Consider the following 18,680-nt stretch of genomic DNA (forward strand, 5'->3'; position numbering starts at 1 on the left):
TACTAGGCAGCCACATAGAGCGATGTTCAGTGAAAAAAAATGGAGCGCCTTGGGTCCTTATGTTTGGGGAAGAAATATTTCTGAGGTAAATAGACTAATTTTTTAAAATAGAATTTTTGAAGGCTGTTTTTGCATAGTGAGGTTAAACTGTCTGGAACAGACCAGAAGGCTATGGGATACAGATTTTTCAGCTTAGCTGTCCATCAGCCCCTTACTTTCTGTCTGTGTACTGTGGCCTTCTGGGTCCATTTGAAGTCCTCGTGAATTCATCCCTCCTTCCAGGCCTGCCCTTCAGGTCCCTGAAGCATCATGAGGTTTTCGAGCAGTGGCTTCATGTCTTTCTCTGCTGTACCTAACCATGGGACAAATCCAGAAGTGAACACTTGGATCAGACATTTCATCATGTCCTTTTGCTTCCTTTTCCCTCCTCAAGCAGGCACAGGAGAGGAAATGAATACCCAGGCGTTTTCCTGGGGTGCTTGGTTTGCCCCTTCAGTGAGCCCTCCTTGGGGGCAGAGTCCCCTCCTCTAGATGTGACTTATTTTCTTATGAGCCCTTTGCCCTCAGGGGAAAAGAGATGTTCCTGGCAGAGAAAAGCCAACTCTTGTCCTTTACTGAAAGTAGATGCCATTGGTGAGTTTACCAATAAGAGCCGGTTTGTACTATTTTCCCTTCTGGCTTAAAAAGGAGAATAAAGGAGGGAGGTTACTCCCCCCCCTCCCCCACCGGGTGTTAAAGCTCTTGTGGGAGAAGTTAGGAGCATGACCTCACTCTCATTTAGAAAGCGTCCCTGCACCTGCCTGTCCTGGAGTGCGGCCACCTGGCTGGGAACTCTAGAATACCTTTCTACAGAATGCTGTTATCTGCATCATGCCATTTCTGCTCTGCTCATCCTTCTTTCTCGCGACTGTTAGAGCCCAGCCATGGTTTTTCACCCAGAAAAAATCTTCCCAATAACCATTGTACTTGACGGCTTTTCTAGTGGCTGTGGGTTAGGGGACCTTCTGGGGAGGAAGATGAATAGCTTGGGGACCTTGGAAATACAGGAATGGGAGAAATAATGAGATCAGATGGACTAATAATTTTCCAAAATAGACTGAAGGTGTTTTTCCCGTGGTGGTGTTAAAATATTCTTAAAAATGGGGGGGGAGGGCTGCAGGATGCTTGGCTCTCTCTCCTTGCTTTGCCTTTGGGCCGGGCTGTTGAACGTTCTAGACCTGTAAGTAGTTTCTCCATCAAGAGTAGTTGGGGCTGGGCTGCCTGGGGGGGGCGGGGGGGGGGGTGTTCAGTCAGTTAAGCGTCTGCCTTCGGCTCAGGTCCAGATCCCCAGGTCCTGGGATCCAGCCCCACATTGGGCTCCCTGCTCAGCGTGGGGATCCTGCTTCTCCTTCTCCTGCTCCCTTTCCTCCTATTCCCCCTCCCCCGCTCATGCTCGCTCTCTCTCTCTCTCTCTCTAATAAATAAAAATCTTCTTTTTTTTAAAGAGCAGTTGAGGCCATCTGATTGTAAGGGCATCCATGAGGTGCCCTGTCATGAGATGTTTTGCTTGATAATAATTGCTCAGTCCAGACCCTGTTAATCCAGTCGCCCCTGGATTAACAGTGTGCGGTATCTGGAGCTGGTCAGGGGAAGAGGTGGCTTCCCAACCCAGCACCTTCAGTGAGATGATATTTCTGGGCACAGCCAGCCCCCAACTAGCTCTCCCTTTCCCTACACATTACGGTATGGGGGACAGAATTAGCAAATGGAAACACAGAGCACCCAGCTAAAGTTGAATTTCAATGAGAGACTCCTAACTCCGGGAAATGAACGAAGGGTCGCTGGAGGGGTGGTGGGTGGTGGGATGGGATTACTGGGTGATGGGCATAAAGGAGGGCAGGTGGTGAGGTAAGCTTTGGGTGTTACACTTTATGTTGGCAAATTGAATTTAAATATTAAAAATAAATTTGAATTTCAGACAATGAGTATATTTTTTCAGCAGAAGTATGTCCCAAACATGGCATAAGACATACTTAGGCTAAAAATTATCCATTGCTGAACTGAGATTCAGATTTAACTGGGCATCCATATTTTCTCTGGCAACCTTTTCCTAAGACCCTCAGAACACTCTTTCTGGCTTAGGCCTCCTTGGGGGACTCCATGTATTTCAAAATTTACCCTCAACTTTCTTTCAAGTTTGATTCCACTTCTGAATCATGATCACATGGGGGTTCCTGCTCATTCCCACCCTGTCTGCGTGGAGCCCTTCTTATAGCTATGCTGATTTTGGGGTGGTAGAACTCCTACTTGATTATCTCCTCTGAGGGGTGGGAGGCTGGTTCTAATCCTGGGCATCCAGACCCTCTGGAAGCCCCCATAATCAATCTATTTTGATCCCTCTCCACTTCTTCATTCTTGGAGTGTCTCTGCTGGTCTTCTCTCTGGGTCCTTGGCCTCCTAGCCACACACCCCGACCAGAGGACAGATAGGTGGAGGGGTCTTCCCCAGCCTTTCCCCATTTCTTTACCACCTTCACTTCATTTCTTTACAAAAGCTAAAGCATGGAAGGAAAGGGGTTAATTTTCTCTTCTTGTTGAAATTTGTGAGGGAGAAAGCATCAAAGCTGTGCTATTCTGGCTCAGAAGATGTACAGGGAAGCCGTAATCGGTGGCGAGCTACGATCTTGTGTACAGGGTAACATTTCTACACCAGAATCTATTTTAAATTTTATTACCTACCTCATGCTATTTCACCTCTTCTTGTCCTCTCCCCCTTGTATTTATTAGAGGCTGGGTATGGATTTCTCTCCCTGAGAGAACTTTCATAATAATGAAGTGTACTTGGCAGCAGCTCACAGTGAATACAGGATTGGAGGGTATTCTGCAAGGAAAATGGATAGCTTTGTTTTCCTCTGCATGAGAGAAATATTTGAAGTGAAATAGACTAATAATTTCTCAAGATGGAAGTTTTGAAGGTTGCTCTTGCATAGAGAAGTTGGAAACTCCTTGAAGGTGATAGTGTGTGGGACATCATAATCCGTGTGTCTCTTTCCCTGGCAGGCAGCCGGGGGCTCTCTGTCTCTGTGTTACCAGTGTCCTTTGGGGCTGGAGCCCACTTGCCATTTTTCTTCTGCTTTCTCCTCACTGACTTTTTTTTAATTTTCATGAGGGGCCTGAGTGAGCAAGTCTACCAGAACCCGCTCTTGGTGCTTCCAGCCCGCATTCGTTGATGGATGTTCATGCAATTTTCTCATTATTTTCCTGTCAGCATTCACAGAAACAGTGTAAACTACTTTATTTCAAAACCATTATGTTAGTTTACTCCATGATAATTTAAGTTATGTATTCTTTCTCTGATTTGAATTTAGTAATAACATATTTTTAAAGACAAGAGGATTTCCTGAAGGATTTTTCAGGGACAGCGACTACAGTTGCAATTTGCCACACCCCACCCCCCCCAATCTCCTTTCATTGGACCCTTGATTTCTGTACTTAATTGAATTTTCATCTCATTCTGCATGTATTCTAAACAGACCCTGTGCCTTCTATGGGGAGGAAATTTTGGAGAGCTGATCTTACCAACCTAGCTGTCTTTCCTTCAAGAAAATGAGCAAGTGGACAGCTGTGTGGTGAGGGGTGCCAATGCCCCCACCCAGTGCCTGTCTAGGGCCGCCACTGGGGAGCATTTTGGGAGTTGCTCCAAGGCAGGAGTTCCCACAGATTGTACCCTCTCCCCATAGGGGGTTCACGTGTATTAAATTCTGTTCTTGCTGCACCCCCTCAGCTCCTGTAGGTCATTTGTGCAGAACTGTGAATCTACCTCAAGATTGATCTCCCACTCCCCTCTCTACCCCTTCTCCTGGTAGAATTTCTGTGTGCATGATGTTGTTTACAGTCTTTGCCAGACAAGAGTCGAAGGGCACCTCCCGTTTTCTCTCAGACCATGGATTTCCTTTCCTATATTGCTTTACAGCTGCAAAACAGATGCCTTTAGGTTGGGGTGGTGGTGGTGGTGGTGGTGGTGGTGGTGGTGGTGGTGGTGGTAAGGTAGAAGTCTTCATGAAAGTTATAAAGAGATTTTTGAAATGCCTCAAAGCTTGGACTTTCTAGATGGTTCCACTGTCTACTGCTATTAAAAAATTCTGAAAATACCATTTCTTGATTAGTTGGGGTTAAAAACAATTTCTGGGGCAGTCTTCTCTCTTTTGTATTCCTTTTCTTTCCTCCTGTTGTATTGGTGGTCTTACCCATATTTCCAGGTAGGCTTTTGGTTGCAAGTGTACCTGAGCTTTTGAATTTCCAGACTGATTAAGTTCAGAGAAGGCTAAAGGTGCTACTCTGAATCTGGGAGAGTGTTTCTGAAGTTAAAAAAAAAAAAAAAAAGTCCTATACCTCAAGTTCCATCTCACAAAAGAGGATTTCTAAAGCTGGTATGAGGATAAAAGAGTGGCTTCATAGAATTCTGTGAGAATTTGGCCCACGTCTTCCTATTGTTCCTCCTTCCCTCTTTGTTGCCCCCCGTCTCAGCTTCCCAGGCACAGGGAGCCTGTGAGTGCCAGTTTCCATAGTCTTTCAAGCAGGGCACAGGTGACTCTTGACATTTCTTTCCCTGCTTGGGGCTGAAAGAACTCATGACCATCCCCCTGTATTTTTGTATCAGAATCCATAGAAACCACGCAGAGGCTTTTGCTCAAAAAACACTACTTGAGCCGCATCGCTGCAGGATTGCAGTTACAGGAATTCTGCTTCTTTTGAGGTGGGGATCTTGAGAAGAGATGAAGCCAGGTTGCAAATATTTCAATGATTAGCATAGTCCACACAGTTGGGGTTCTGACATTATTAAGAAAAGCACACATTTTTGAGTAAACTTTGGTATGAAAGTTTTTAAAGAGTATTTGGGGGTCACTTCTCTCCTTTCCCTTTATCCTAGTCCCCCTGCTCTCAAATAGTATGTAAGAAATGCTATTGAATTTTGTCCGTGTGCAGGACTTTACATTATTGGAATATTTTAAACAGGCTCTCCCACTAGTGTTGTTTAGAAAAAGTATCTGAGTGGAAGAGGGTTTCCAGCTCTCCAAACACTTGCCTTTCCTCAAGAAAGCAAGGAGCACCACACTGGCAGGTGTTCTGAAGTAAGAAATGACCTCAGTGCCACACAAGGTAGCATATCTAAACATGCCATGGAAATAGAAGAGCGTTCCCTCCCCCTCTTTCCCTGGTTTTCTCATCAAATTAAGTTTTATTCGTCTACAATTTAGGATTGAGGGAAGAGCTAGATTCTCCCTGAACATTTATCTTTTCACAGAGACTGGGCTGAGAATGTTTTCTTTCCTAAGGTGATTGGAAAACCAAAATTGATGAGGCCAACTCCAATATTTTCTTTCTTGTCTTTGTTTCTAGTTTGAAATTGGTCCATTTTTCCCCTTTATCAGGATTAATGAAGTAGAAAAGGGAAGATCTTTCTTCCCAGCTATTATCATTGAAATGGATCAATTTCTTCTTTTTAAGGATGCAAATCTTGAGGAAAAATGAGCTCTCTCAAATACCTCAATTATATTTCGAGAAATGGACTGTCTTTTATAGACTCATTCAGTAATGAGTAGCATTGAAAATAATAATTCAAAGAGTAGATACTCTTGATTTCCATCTTGGTACTATAGATTTCAAATGGTATTTCCAATAATTGTATCCCCCCGCCTTCACCTCATTGTCCACATTTGCTCTGTAAATTTTAGGTACTTGATTATGGTCTGGGCATAAACTTTTAACTTAAGGATTGATTTTAAACATGACTTTCCACTAAACATCTTTCAGGGAAAGAAAAATTCTCTGAGAAGAAAATCTTAAATTGATTGCCTTTCATCAAAGAAACAGAAAAGACATGAGTTACCACTAAGAACAGTTAGTTTCTGAAATATATGATTACTAGGAAGAGACAAACTTTCAGAAAACTGCATTAGGAGAGGGAAATACTCAGGCATATCATGAGGTTTTCAGTAAATGTATTTGCCTGTCCCTTGGATGGATCCTTACAGCCACGTTCTCTCTGAAGAACCAGGTTGGGCCTTCTTTGTCATGTTGGCTCCTTCAGTGGTTTTGTGAGGTGACATTTCAGTGGGTCCTTAGACTGGTTGCTCCTGAGACTCAAGCCAAACTAGATGTCCTTGTGGTATGATTCATATCTCATCTCCTTTGTGGCATTTACCACAATACCCATCATTGTGTAATCATGTCCTAATTTTCTTCTCTTCAGCTCCTCATATGCTGCATCAACTAGGTAGAATTGAGCTTCTTCAATCATTGACAATAAACTCGTATTTAATTCCAGGGTGAGGGAGCGCTCTATTCTTTCTCTTTGTCTCATTTACTTTCTTTCTCACTGGAATCTCTTCCTTTGAATTCTGCACATAACTAAGCTTTTAAGTGACTGAAATATCTTAACTAGATTTTTTTTCCACGAACATAGTTTAGGGAAAATGCCTCCAAGGCTAACGTTATCAAAGCAGCTGTCTTTGATTGAAAGAAAAGAAAAGGTAAAGAGAACTTCTCTGACAGGTACTTTCTGAGATAAAAGGTTTACCTAATCGTGTTGAAGAAGTAGAATAGCTAAATATTATGTGAGCATGGTGATGTAATTCTCTGAAATTCAGTAGATTTTGATTTTTTTTCCTTTATTCCTTTTTAGCCTTTAAACTTTTGTTAGTCTCCCATGAGTGGAATGGGAGAGGTGGGGCTCCCTTGGTGTTGGTCGTGCCCTGCTCTCTGTGTCACAGATCACCTCAAAGTGTTTTCCTAAGAGAAACAAAATGGCAGCCTGAACTCCAGGGTTCCCTCATCCACCAACTCCCTCCCTGCCTCTCTGACGAGAGCTAATGGCTCTGTACCATTATTTTTCCTGTCAGAATTAATGGGGAGATATTCTTTTCCTAAAGCCATTAGTTAAGTAATATTGCTTACAGAATTGCTGAAACAGGATAACACCTCCTTCTCCAGGGTGTAAATCTTAAGAAATGATGAGACAATTGCTTAAACACATCAATTATATTCCAAAGCCTGAACTTTTTTCTCTACACTTTCATTTAGAGTTAAGAAACTTTGATAGTAATGGTCCATAAAGTGGATTCTCTTGACTCAATTTTGGCACTAAATAATTCAAATAATATTAGCAATTTTTTGTTCTCCATTTAGTTTCCTTCTTCCCCACAATCTGTCCTCTCTTCATTTTAGAGCTTTCTCTTATTGTCTGAGTGTGATTAAAGTTTCAACCTACCAAAAGATTTTAAGCATACTTTCCCACTAAATATGTTTTTTTTGGAGAAAATGGTAAGTGAAGTGTTCTCAAACTGATTGCCTTTCATCAGAGAAAGAGAAGAGAAATTTGAACCATAGAGAAAAGTGATTTTTGAAAAAAAGAGATTGAAAAATGATTACTCAGAAGAGGCGAAATTAAAAAAAAAATTAGGGTAGTGCAGAAATGCTCCAGATCTGGTTAGAGATGGAAAAATGTATTTTTCTCTTCTTTGGTAAGTCTCCCCTGTTCTCTGCCTGAGAAGCAGAACTTTGATTACGCACTGCAGTGTGAGGCTTTAGATCCCTCTCTCAGCACTTGTGTTCTGACCGAACTGACCTGGCCCTTAGCTTTGCCCGAACACGCCGGGCACACCTGGGGGCTTTCCTTATTATGTGCAGTGTGAATTTTGGGGCCAGGGCCATTATTTTTCTCTTATTTTTCTTTCAAATAAATAAAGCAATACCATGCTTATTGCAACAAAGAAAACAACCTCGACATATCCAAGGAGAGCTTGACAGTCCCCAGCCTCTTGGCCCCCTGTGGCTGCCAGAGTTCAGCTCATGTTCCTTGCACAGCTTCCTCTGTGTACATACAAATCTGAACAGATACTTCAGTCTCTTGTTTTTACACAAATAGTCATCCCATTTGTAGAGAACTGCAGTTCTTTTCTTTTTCATCTATCTTACATAAAATTCTAGGCCTATATATTATAGATAGATTCATTGATCGTTTTAATAATGGCATAAAATCCTACCGTATAAATGTACCATAATATTTTTTATTCAACCCCCACCCCCATATCCATGGATGTACCCGTTGATTACTGTCGGTTTTCTACCACAGCCATTGCTGCAGGAAACATTCTGGCTCAATTTTCCAAAACATGGGTCAGCATATTTTTTATAATTATATATTTCACTGTATAAGATACTACCAAAGTGCTTTTCAAAAAACACGTTTATTCTTCCACAGTTTTCAGCTTCATTTTTTAGAAGAAACTTTGCTCCTGTAAGAGCGAGGCCTGGGTGAGGCCTAAAGTCTTACCATCACTGTTGGTGCACTTGAACTTTGTAACTAACAAGGAAGGGGTCACAAAGTGACCTCTCCTTGGCCAAATTTGGGCCGTGGGCACATTAGTTGTTGTTTGAAAATTTTTTCATTATCAGTGTTAATAAACAAATGGAATCTAGATTTTGGGTTTCTCTATGCAAATGGACAGATGTGGCAAACTGATCCTTCATAGTCTTAGTTGGCGGAGCTTAGGGTCAGCTGTGCCCTCAAGCCTGGGCATGCTTCTCTGCTCACCACAGGCCCCAGCCCCAGGCAGCCTCCTCTCTTGGTGTTGTTTGCCTGGCCTCTGCAGCATTTGAGTTTGTGATGCTTCATTTAAAGCAGGGCATTAGCACTGTGACTCTGCTGACCTGCAGGCCAGGTCCCTCCCTGAGGGGCCATCCTGGTCACTGGCTCCCTGGCCTCTTTCTCCTTGTATGAGATGCCAGGGGCATGCCCCACTCAAGTCAGGAAGACCACGAAAGTCTTGGCACATCACCCCCAGTTAAGAACCTCTGCTTTGGACAGATCACAAAATCCATTTTCCTCGGCCAGTTTTGAGGTCAACTTTTCAAAGCATGGTCAGAGCCATTTTCATTATGTTTCTTTATTCCATAGGCCTGTGTTTCACTTTATGAAGGTACATTGTTAAATTCTCTATACGACCAAGCTTTAAAGTCCCTGAAATGTTTCAAACCAGCCCCATGCACCGAGTTTGGAGAAAATATCTGAGAGGAGAAAGTGATCAAAACACGTTCCTTTCATCTCAGGAACAGAAATGTAGAGATGCTGTGATTACAGGTGGTTTCTGAAGTAAAAGCTTTACCTAATTACACACACATAAAAGGTACAATTTCTAACTAGTGTATGAAGAGGCTGAGTAAGTCCCTGAAAGAAAGGTAGATGCAGCCTTTATTCACTGGGCGCCTGGCACTAATTTCTTTCTGTGAGTTCATGGTGGTGCCTTCGCAGGTTCCCCTCCCCTCCTTGTCCTCACCCGGAGGCCCCTCGGAAGGCCATCTGTGTGTCAGGAAGACAGGAGAGCTGGAGAGAGGTCTCTTCAGGGCTCTTCTCCCCCGGTTCCTTCCCTCTCCTCTCTGACAGGAGCTAATGACTTCTCTACATCTTTTCTCATTAGAATTAATAGAGAAGTATTAATTCTTTCCCAAAAGCTATTAGTTAAGTCGTAGTGCTCCAAAATTGCTGAAACAGAATAATTTCTCCTTCATTCTATGGTGTAAATCTTGAGAAAAGATGAGAGGACGTTACGGGTGTATCAGTTATGTCCTAGGGAAGAGACTTGCATTAGACAATTCTCATTTAGCAACAAGAAAATTCCAGAATGATGGTACACGAAGTAGATTGGCTAGGTGCAGCCTTGGCATTAATAATGTTCCACATGGCATTTCTTTTATAATCTTTTTTTCCTTATGTGATTTCATAATCCTATTTTTGCTGTGTGTTGTAAAGTCACGTTCTTGCCTGGACATGATAAAACTTTTAACTGAAAGCAAGTTTTTAAACCATGCTTTCACTAAACAGTTTAGGTGAAGAATTTCCATGTGGGGAGGGTTCTTGTCCTGATTGCCTTTCATCAGATTTATAGACAAGAGGGGTACCTGGGTGGCTCAGTCGGTTAAGCAGCTGACTCTTGGTTTTGGCTCAGGTCATGGTCTCAGGGTCATGAGATCCAGCCCCACGTCGGGCTCCATGCTGGGCATGGAGTGTGCTTAAGATTTGCTCTCCTTCCTCTGCCCCATCCCCCTTTCAAAAAAAAAAAAAAAAGATGAAAACTACAAGGAGAAGCAGTTTTTGAAATAAAAGATTTGTTAGTGATTCCTTAGAGGCAGACTCTCACCAGACTGCCTTAGGGTGGCACAGAGGTACTGAGACTTTTCTCCCTGATGACGGTGTCCTTGTGGTCCTCCCTCCCATCCCCTTATCCGTGGAACTCAGGTCTCGAGCTGCCGCCTGCTGGCTTGTGATCACCTTCTGATTAGGATTGCTGCCCCCCAGGCTCTGCCTAAGAGGAGAAGTCGTGCCTTCCATCACCCTCAGCCATGTCTTCTCCCTTCCAGAGACCTTACTAATGAGGCTTGTAGCAGGATTGAGGAAGCAGATGAATTTACTTGCAAAAATATTTTAGCACACTGTCTGGCATGAAGCAGAGCCTTAAAAATTTTGGCTGAGGGATCCCTGGGTGGCGCAGCGGTTTGGCGCCTGCCTTTGGCCCAGGGCGCGATCCCGGAGACCCAGGGATCGAATCCCACCCACATCGGGCTCCCGGTGCATGGAGCCTGCTTCTCCCTCTGCCTGTGTCTCTGCCTCTCTCTCTCTCTCTGTGACTATCATAAATAAATAAAAATTAAAAAAAATTAAAAAGAATTTTTGGCTGAATAATCACATGAGTGAATGGTTGAGACTTGGTAGAGAGAGAACCAGCCCCCGCAGGTGGAATGTCCACATGTTCTTGCAGTGTGAATGCTTCTGCTGTCTGCCACAGGTCTCGGTGGGGTCAGGGCCTTGTTTTCACTGTCTCATGGCTCCTTATACTTTTCCTCTCCTAGTGTTTACCACATTTGTTGATAAATTTTCTGCATCATTTTTTGCTTGCTGAATCTCTCCTCCGTTAGACTGTAATTTCTATGAGGGTGTCTGCTTCGTTTGCCACTGAATGAATTGCCTGTGTTCAGCATGGTTCTTGGCATAGGGTATTGGCTGTACTCAGTACTCAGTAAATATGGGCTCAGTGAATAGTTAGTCTTAAAAATATGGGCTCATAAAAGGGCTCAACAAATAGGGACTCAGAAAAACGGGTTCAACAAACATTTGAATAAATGAGCAAACATCTGCCGATATAGTGACTACTATATATAACTATAACTATATATATATAAGTTCTACCCAGCTTGTTTTAAGAAACTACAAATTTTTCTTATTAACACGTTGTGCATCCTTCAATGGCACAGATGCTCCTAAACCATTTAATCTCCAATCAGCTCATAGTCTAGGAGATCACTCTTGTGTTTTTGTTCATGCTTGTAGCTTGCTTAGAAGGCCAACATGGTAGACTCATTTTTACCCCTTCCTTACATATAATTCAGAGTTTGGTCTCCAAATTGATGGAGTTTTTGGTGTATTGGGGCAACCAAAGGAAATGTATCCATTTACATTTTTTTGATAATGATATTTGAGTAATATGTCTATTAGCATTGCACTGAAGAGGTCGACGGTTCTGTGAGTTTCATCAGCCTGCTTCACTCCATTTTCTTTCTAATTATTTTATAGTTTCGGTAGCCTTCTCAAGATGGCTAAATTTGCTACAATGTTTTAAGCAGTCTCTTCCTCTCAGCATGGCTTGGCAATTATTTCTGAGGGAAATTATTAAAAGCACAGACTTTCATCGGGGGAGAACATAATGGCACTCAGAGCTCAGATGAGAAGTAGTTTCTTAAGAAGATTCATGTAACTGTGAAAGAGTGGTCGAATTTCTGAAGATTGTGTGAAGATGGCAGAGTCCATAATTTCTGAAGATGCAGGAAGTGATTCAGAGTGATGCCGTGCCCTAAACAGGATCACATTCTGTGCTGTAACATTTGGCCAGGGCACTACTTACTTTTTGAAAAGGGCTGTTCACTTAAAAGCGAGTTAGCATCCTTTTTCAATAATCCAAATTAGTTTAACACACTTCAGTGACATTATTTGGGCATTTTTCACAATTATTAAAGATAACTCACTTTTCTCTGTAGACTGTAGGTCAAAAGGAAATTAAATCAATGGATTTTCTCCCTTCATGCTCTCAGATGAGTCAGAAAGTATTGGTCAAATGCGCACATGGCCTTTCCGTTAAGCTTCAAAATCCAAACAACCTGCTGAGAAGACATTTGGCCAATCTGATTATTTTCTCTATACTAATTGGTTTTCCTTCTTCATTGAATTGAATGAATTGTCTGGTTGTTTTGTCACTGTGAGGACACAGCTTAATCCACTTAGAGTGAGGTGCTTGTGCTTGGTAAACCAGGGGGCTATAGAAATGTTTATCATCATTATTATCTTTTGGTGAATTTTTTTCGTGGGCATTGGTTGTGGGGGGAATGAAAATATAGCTGGAATCCATCCATTTTCTCTGTTTTGATGTCCACTGACTTTGCTAACCTTCTCATCTGGCCACTAGATTACCCTGGTAAGCCCCAGTGTCCAGACAGCAGCTCTATACATCTTGAGAAGATGGGGACCCCCTGCCTGAAACAATGGTTTCGTTCCAGTGAATGCAGAATAAAATCTAAGCCCCTTTCCGCAGGTACCTGCACACTACAAAATCTGAGCCGCTGCTGGCTTCCTCCCCTTCACTGTGTCTCCTGCCTCCCTGGGGCTCACTGTCCTTCCTCCACAATGAATTTCTACTGGTTCCTCAGTCCCCCACCTCAGGGTCTGTGTATCTGTTCCTCCTTCACCCAGAATGGCGTTCAGGGGCTGGTTCTTTCTCGCCCTGAAAATTTCATTTCAGGTGTTGCTTTTTCAGAGAGGTCTTACTCAGTTGTGGGCAACAGTCACCTGCCTACCACTCTCTGTCCTGTGCGCCTCATTTTCTGTGACTCTCTTTTTGAGCCCCGGCTCACAGTGACTGGAACATGCTCCCTTCCTGTTTACTGTGAGTCTCTGTCATAGCCTCCTGTTGGTATTTACTCTCTGTGACAGCCTCACCCTATGTTCATTTCCTTCCTGACCCCTGGCACAACTGGGAATTATCAGGTGACTGGTCTTCATTTATCTTCCCCATTGAAGCAGAAGCTCTTGAGGGCCAGGGCACCTCTGTCTTGTTCCTCAGTGATTTGGGAGTGAGCAGCATGGTGCCTTGTTTCCGTGAATGGGCCCAAGACATGTTTGTTGAGCAAATGAATGGAATACCAGAAGCCTGCTTCTGTGTCAATATGCTCAAGTGAAAATTGTATTAAAGGAAAAATGACTACTTCCTTTCCCAAACCGTTGCACTTTCCTATAGATTTTCAGAGTTGATTTGCTCAGGATTGATGCACTTTCTAATCTAGTAACCTACCCCTCGAGATATAAGAAGCAGGTCTGTACTTCCTAGTCAGGAGATTGGAAGACTCCTCGCACAGAAGCTGACCGGTCATTGTGAAGACCCAGAAAATTATTTCAGGGTTTCCCACTTAAACATGGCAAACAGATAACCCTGCAGGCTGGCCCTGGTTGACAAAGTGTGCATGTAAAGAGCTCCCAGTCAGTTGTATGGTGCCGGTTTCCTAGATGTGGGCGGATATTTAAGACTGCAGGATACCTCTAGGACTAAGGTCTTTAATATGAATGGGGAAGATGAAAACAAATGAGAATGAAAGGAACTTGGAAGAAGGAGAGACCACATAGGGAGAGGCAGATTTTAGCAAGAACAACAGTGGCTACAAATCATTATTAATATTGCCAGAGACACAATGGAAGATACTGGAGCCATGAAGTAAACAACAGAATACTCTAAAGAGAGAAATAATAATAGGCACTTAGAAATTTAAAACATGATAGCAGAAATAGGAAATTATGAGTTAGAATAGGAAAATCCCAAAAGTAAAATAGAAAGACCAGTAGGAGATAGGAGAGAAAAGATAAGAAAAAGAGGATTAGACGAGAAAGCCCAGTAACTTAGCAAGAGCAGCTCTAGAAAAGCGAAAAGATAAAACAGGAGAATAAATATCAAAGAACTAGCACTATGTTTTCCCCAAACTGAAGGACATGATTCAGATTGAAAGGACACATTGAATGCCCAGACAATGAATGAAAAGAGACCCAGGACCATGGAGATACTGAACAAAGGAGGGCCTGGGTGTTTCCAGAGAGACAAAAAACAGAAAGGTTTTGCCCAAAGGATCATGAATCATAAATCATGTTGGCTCCAGACTTCTTAACAACTAGAACTCAACAGAGCTGTGCCTTTGGTTCTGAAAGCAAATGAATTCTGATTCAGAATGTTACACCCCAACCAAGTGGCAGACTGAAGTCTAAACATTTTTATTTCATGTACCCTTTCTCATGAAGCTGCAGGAAACTGCATTAGGAAAACAAAGAAACAGAATTGGGGGGCTCCAGGAACCCAGGAAGTGAGGAGAAGTGCCACAGTGGGGTGAAGGGGATCCAGGGAACAGTGGGCCACTTGGGGCGGGTCAGAGAATTTCAGGAGAGATCTTTCTAAGGAAAGGAAACGAAACCTTAGACAATTGAGAAGGAGGTGGGAGGATGGTTTTAGGACTAGGTCTACGGACAACCAAGCAAAATTAAAAAACAAGGTAATTACTAACTCCAGGGAAAATAGTGTTGGCCAGAAAGACTGTAGTCACAATCCATTATGCAGTCACAATCCATTATGCAGCTCAGCAGTGAGACATGGTCCTGAACATGTAAACATTGAATAGGCTCCTAAACAAAATTATGACATCATAGTTACATAACTGTTGAGAGGAGATGGAGTGGGAAGTGTGCATAGGTGATGGGTGGGAGGGATGAAGGTCCTGGATCCAGGGGTGCTGGAGAAAGAGGTGAACGCTCCTCCCCCCTCATGAGAAGTCATAGGCTCTCCTCCAAACTGGAAAAAAAAAAATCAAGAAGTAGTGCTATAAGCATGTTATTAGAAGTGAAAGAGATAAATATCAAAAGAATCCAAAGCAGGAAAAGGTGAGTGGGTGGGCAAGCATGCTATTTTTCTTAATAAGTAGAAAGATTCAACTTTTTGAGACTCTGTGCATATGTAACTTTAATCAAAATGAAAGCAAATTTGAAAGTGGATCTCATGCTTTTCTCTGGTGGCACAGCCCTTCTAGAATTTTTTCTGATCTCATCCTATGATGTAATCCATCCTCTGTGCAATTCTGTGGTCCTTCTGACCTGTATCCTAGGCCACTAGGACAGGAGAAGTGAGTGCGGATGAGGCCTGAGGGGAAGCAACTGCTCCCTTGAGAGGGCCTGCTGTTTGGTAGATGGTATCAAGGTTCCATCTTTGCTGCCCTCTCCCTGCCCAGATCACAACAATAACCACCACCAAACAATAGCAACACCAAAACAACCTTGCTTCTTGGTGCCCAAGCTCAATGGAGACAAAACTTCATTTGCCCTAGAGACAGAAATATCTACCCTTGACCCTGGTTGCCTGGCCAGAAAATTCAAGCCAACCTGAAATGAACCTAACCTGGCCTTAATATGGCCAGGAAGATGGCTCTGGTGAAAAACAGCCATGTGAAATTTTTTTTTTTTTAAATGTGTGTAACTTAGGGGTTTTTCTGCCGTGGGAACTGGTTTTACCATTTCTTAGCATAGTGGAGATGTTTTATTGGACTGTGTGAAGTGGTTCAAGGTAAGTGGAGTTCCTGTGCACATTGTGGGAGACATGCGTTAATGAGCTCAGAAATGTGCATGAAAACAAAGTCCTAGGGAACCACCATTTGCTGATGTTACCGCTTCCAGTGTGTATAAATGTGCCTCCCTGTTTTAGGTCTGAATTTGCAAGACAAGCCATCTCGTGCCGCTTCAGAATTGCCTATGGGTTGTGGGCAGAGAGAGGAGGAGGCTGGCCCCAGACAAACCTCGGGAAGCTTCTCTCCCAGCACAAGTTCAAGGCTGGCAGTGGGATAGACCAGGTAACCATGAAGGTGGGAACTGTGGTTCTGAGCTGTCTCTGTCCATTGGTTGTCTAGATTAATGGCTCTTCTTTGCTTGTTGCAGAACTCACTTCACCACCCAACACACAAAGCCCAATAGGTACACAAACACCTCCAGACATCATGCTCTGAAAGGATAGGATGATCACTAAAAATCCTAAAAACAATTTTAATTTGTACCTGGGTAGGATAGAGATGCTGCTGTGCTGAAGACATCACTGTGACATGATTTCACCACCAGGCAGGACTGCGGGTGGCGTAGGTGCGGGGGTGTGGGGCATGGGGGGTGTGGGTTGAAAAGCACAAAAATGCTAATCCAGACCACACTTCGAAAAATGCTCATCTGGAAAAAGTGAAGTTCAAGGTACTATAAAATAGCACATATACCTCATGAGCAGTGGTAACTTCACATTGGATGCTCAGAAATGGGGAGATAATTGAGTGATTTGGTTTTTCACAAAGCCAGATAAAAACACAGAACAATCTCCGCAACCTATTTTGTGTCAACAAGGAGTTTTACTCAAGTTAATGCACCAATTAGTTATTAATGGGAACTGATTGAGGGCATCCTGTTGAAGTTCACGCTTGGTAAAGAATCATTAAGAACTCAAGACCTAGTTTCATTGAGGACCACATTTCTGACTGCAAGTTTTTTTGTACCAATTAACCTTTTCTCCCCTGTTTGTTTTCCTTTGCACTTTTTTGCAGGAGATTTTTCCAGCTGCCGGTGGGCATGGTGACCGCTGCCCTCAGAGCATTGCTGCTGGGTCAGAACTGTCTGAGCACTCCGACTCTTGCGTGGCAGTAGCTAATGACAGCCTTCTGTGTCAAGGCAGAGGTCTCAGCATGGGATTGCTGGAGACCCAGCCACTGCCCTCCCATGAGCAAGTCTCAGTAGATCTGAAACCGTACATTTTCTCAGATGCTCAAGAGCCTTCTTCCTTTGAGTCCAAAGGAACCTCTCCCTGCCAGGATGTTGTTCCCTGTGTGGCTGCCATTTGTGTTCCGGGGGAGAGAGCAGGTCGCGCAACTCTGGGAATTCACATTGTAGAACCACAAGACCACAGAGCTACAGGGGAGGCTCTGACACAAAGCTCCCCAGATAGAAAAGCTAGAGCAGAGGGCATGTCACCATCAGTCCTTCCAGGGAGACCTTCATCTGGGCAGAGAATTTCAGGTTTGGTTTTGTTGGGGTCAACTGGAAAAACTCGTCTTGAAATACCAGCATCAGGACCAGGCTCAGCTAGTTCATATCAAGAGGAAGGGGAACTCAAGACATTTTTTCCTCCTGGGGGACGGTACGGGTATGGGGAGATGATAATCCCCTGCCCTCCTTTAGGAAATGACAGTGGGAAATGTCAAGGCTCTGGATTAACTGCTGTAAAGGACCGTGTGGTTCCTTCTAACCCAGGGCAGCCCAGAGAATCCCCTGAAGCCTCTTCAAAAATGGTCAAGAGGCGGGGTCTGGAAGGACTGAGAAAACAGACTCGAGTGGAAGTCAGTGACACCAGCAGTGATGATGAAGACCGGTTAGTGATAGAGATGTGACACCTTCCGATGCTGGTGTTCGGAGACCAGATACTGTCAGGCTGGCAGGACAGCTGAACTCGATTTCACCAAGTACCTACATATGAGGAAAGCCATTTGGGGATCTCTCCAAGACATCCCCAGCCAACTCCAACCCCCATGTCCCAGATCCCCTCACGGTATACCACGTGCCAGGCAGGGCAAAGGTAGCCATGGAGCCTGGTCTAAGGATGCTTGGCACACAGTGACTGTGCTCGCCTCTCAGCCGCGTCCTCTGCATCGGTCCCCATTACCTCACCCCGTAAGATGGCACTAACCAGGACAGCCACAATCGACATATTTATGAGCAAGTGAACCTGTAGAGTCAAGTGGACCGACTTCCTCCATCAGTAAGCTGAGGGTTTGCTTCAAAGGTGGTAAGCACACTTGGGTAATTGGGGTAGCTTGCAGAGGAGATGGGGTATGAATGTGGGGCAACAAGATGCATCTGCTCATTCTGGAAACAAAATCCAGGTTCATTAAAAACTGCAGTTTGGTTAGAATAACTTGTGTCTTCAGTGGAAGTTGTAAATATACTTCAAAATGCCTATGATCTAGTAAAATGCTGATTATCTTTAAATGTCACACAAATGGCCAGTGCTTACGTATGATCCAACAACATAAGCATGTACTGCTCTTGGGCCCCGTGCCTTTTCTGTTGAGGCCTCTAAAACCCTTGGTTTTTTAGTTCTTGCAAAGGAACGCTGTGTTAAAAGTGAATAGAACAGTCTCTGTAATGAGTCATTTTTTTGAGGGGGAAAAATTCACTTATTTTTCTCTGATTCTTTCTGTCATATTGTGCTCTGAGCAATTTCAATTAGAGGGTTACATTTTAGTAATCTCTACAGCTTAAATTGATGCCTGCTCATCGTGACGGGAGCCTTTTAGATTTCCTCCAGAAGCTTCAAGGATACAAACCTAATTGGAGTTTTGACGCTGTTTTACATCTCAGTAATTTTATTTTGGGGGCTTGGTGTTACTTTGCTGTCAAATTAAATCAGCCTCTGTATTGTGCAAGTCAGAACAGCACAGATCAAATTCCCCCGTATTCCACGCCAATGCGCCCCTGTGCAGAAGAAAATAGCTGAGCCACGTCAGCCAACTGGGTGAGCGAAGCCTCACAGTTACTGTGTT

General features: G+C 43.5%; 1 protein-coding gene across 13 annotated transcripts in view; it reads left to right on the plus strand.

Moving 5' to 3' along the window:
- Positions 1 to 18,680, plus strand: part of ZNF831 (zinc finger protein 831) — a 129,112-nt gene that overhangs the window by 87,790 nt on the left and 22,642 nt on the right. For 9 of the 13 annotated variants that reach the window (XM_038572747.1, XM_038572743.1, XM_038572749.1 and 6 more), the window contains 2 exons: positions 15,815 to 15,959; positions 16,689 to 18,131. The gene's annotated coding sequence lies outside the window, so the exon portion shown is untranslated. Of the gene's footprint in view, positions 1 to 15,814; positions 15,960 to 16,688; positions 18,132 to 18,680 lie in introns of those variants that run through there. The other 4 variants (XM_038572754.1, XM_038572753.1, XM_038572755.1 and 1 more) reach the window with 2 other exon arrangements.

Source organism: Canis lupus, chromosome 24 (assembly GCF_011100685.1).
Source record: "Canis lupus familiaris isolate Mischka breed German Shepherd chromosome 24, alternate assembly UU_Cfam_GSD_1.0, whole genome shotgun sequence".
Taxonomy (NCBI): domain Eukaryota; kingdom Metazoa; phylum Chordata; class Mammalia; order Carnivora; family Canidae; genus Canis; species Canis lupus.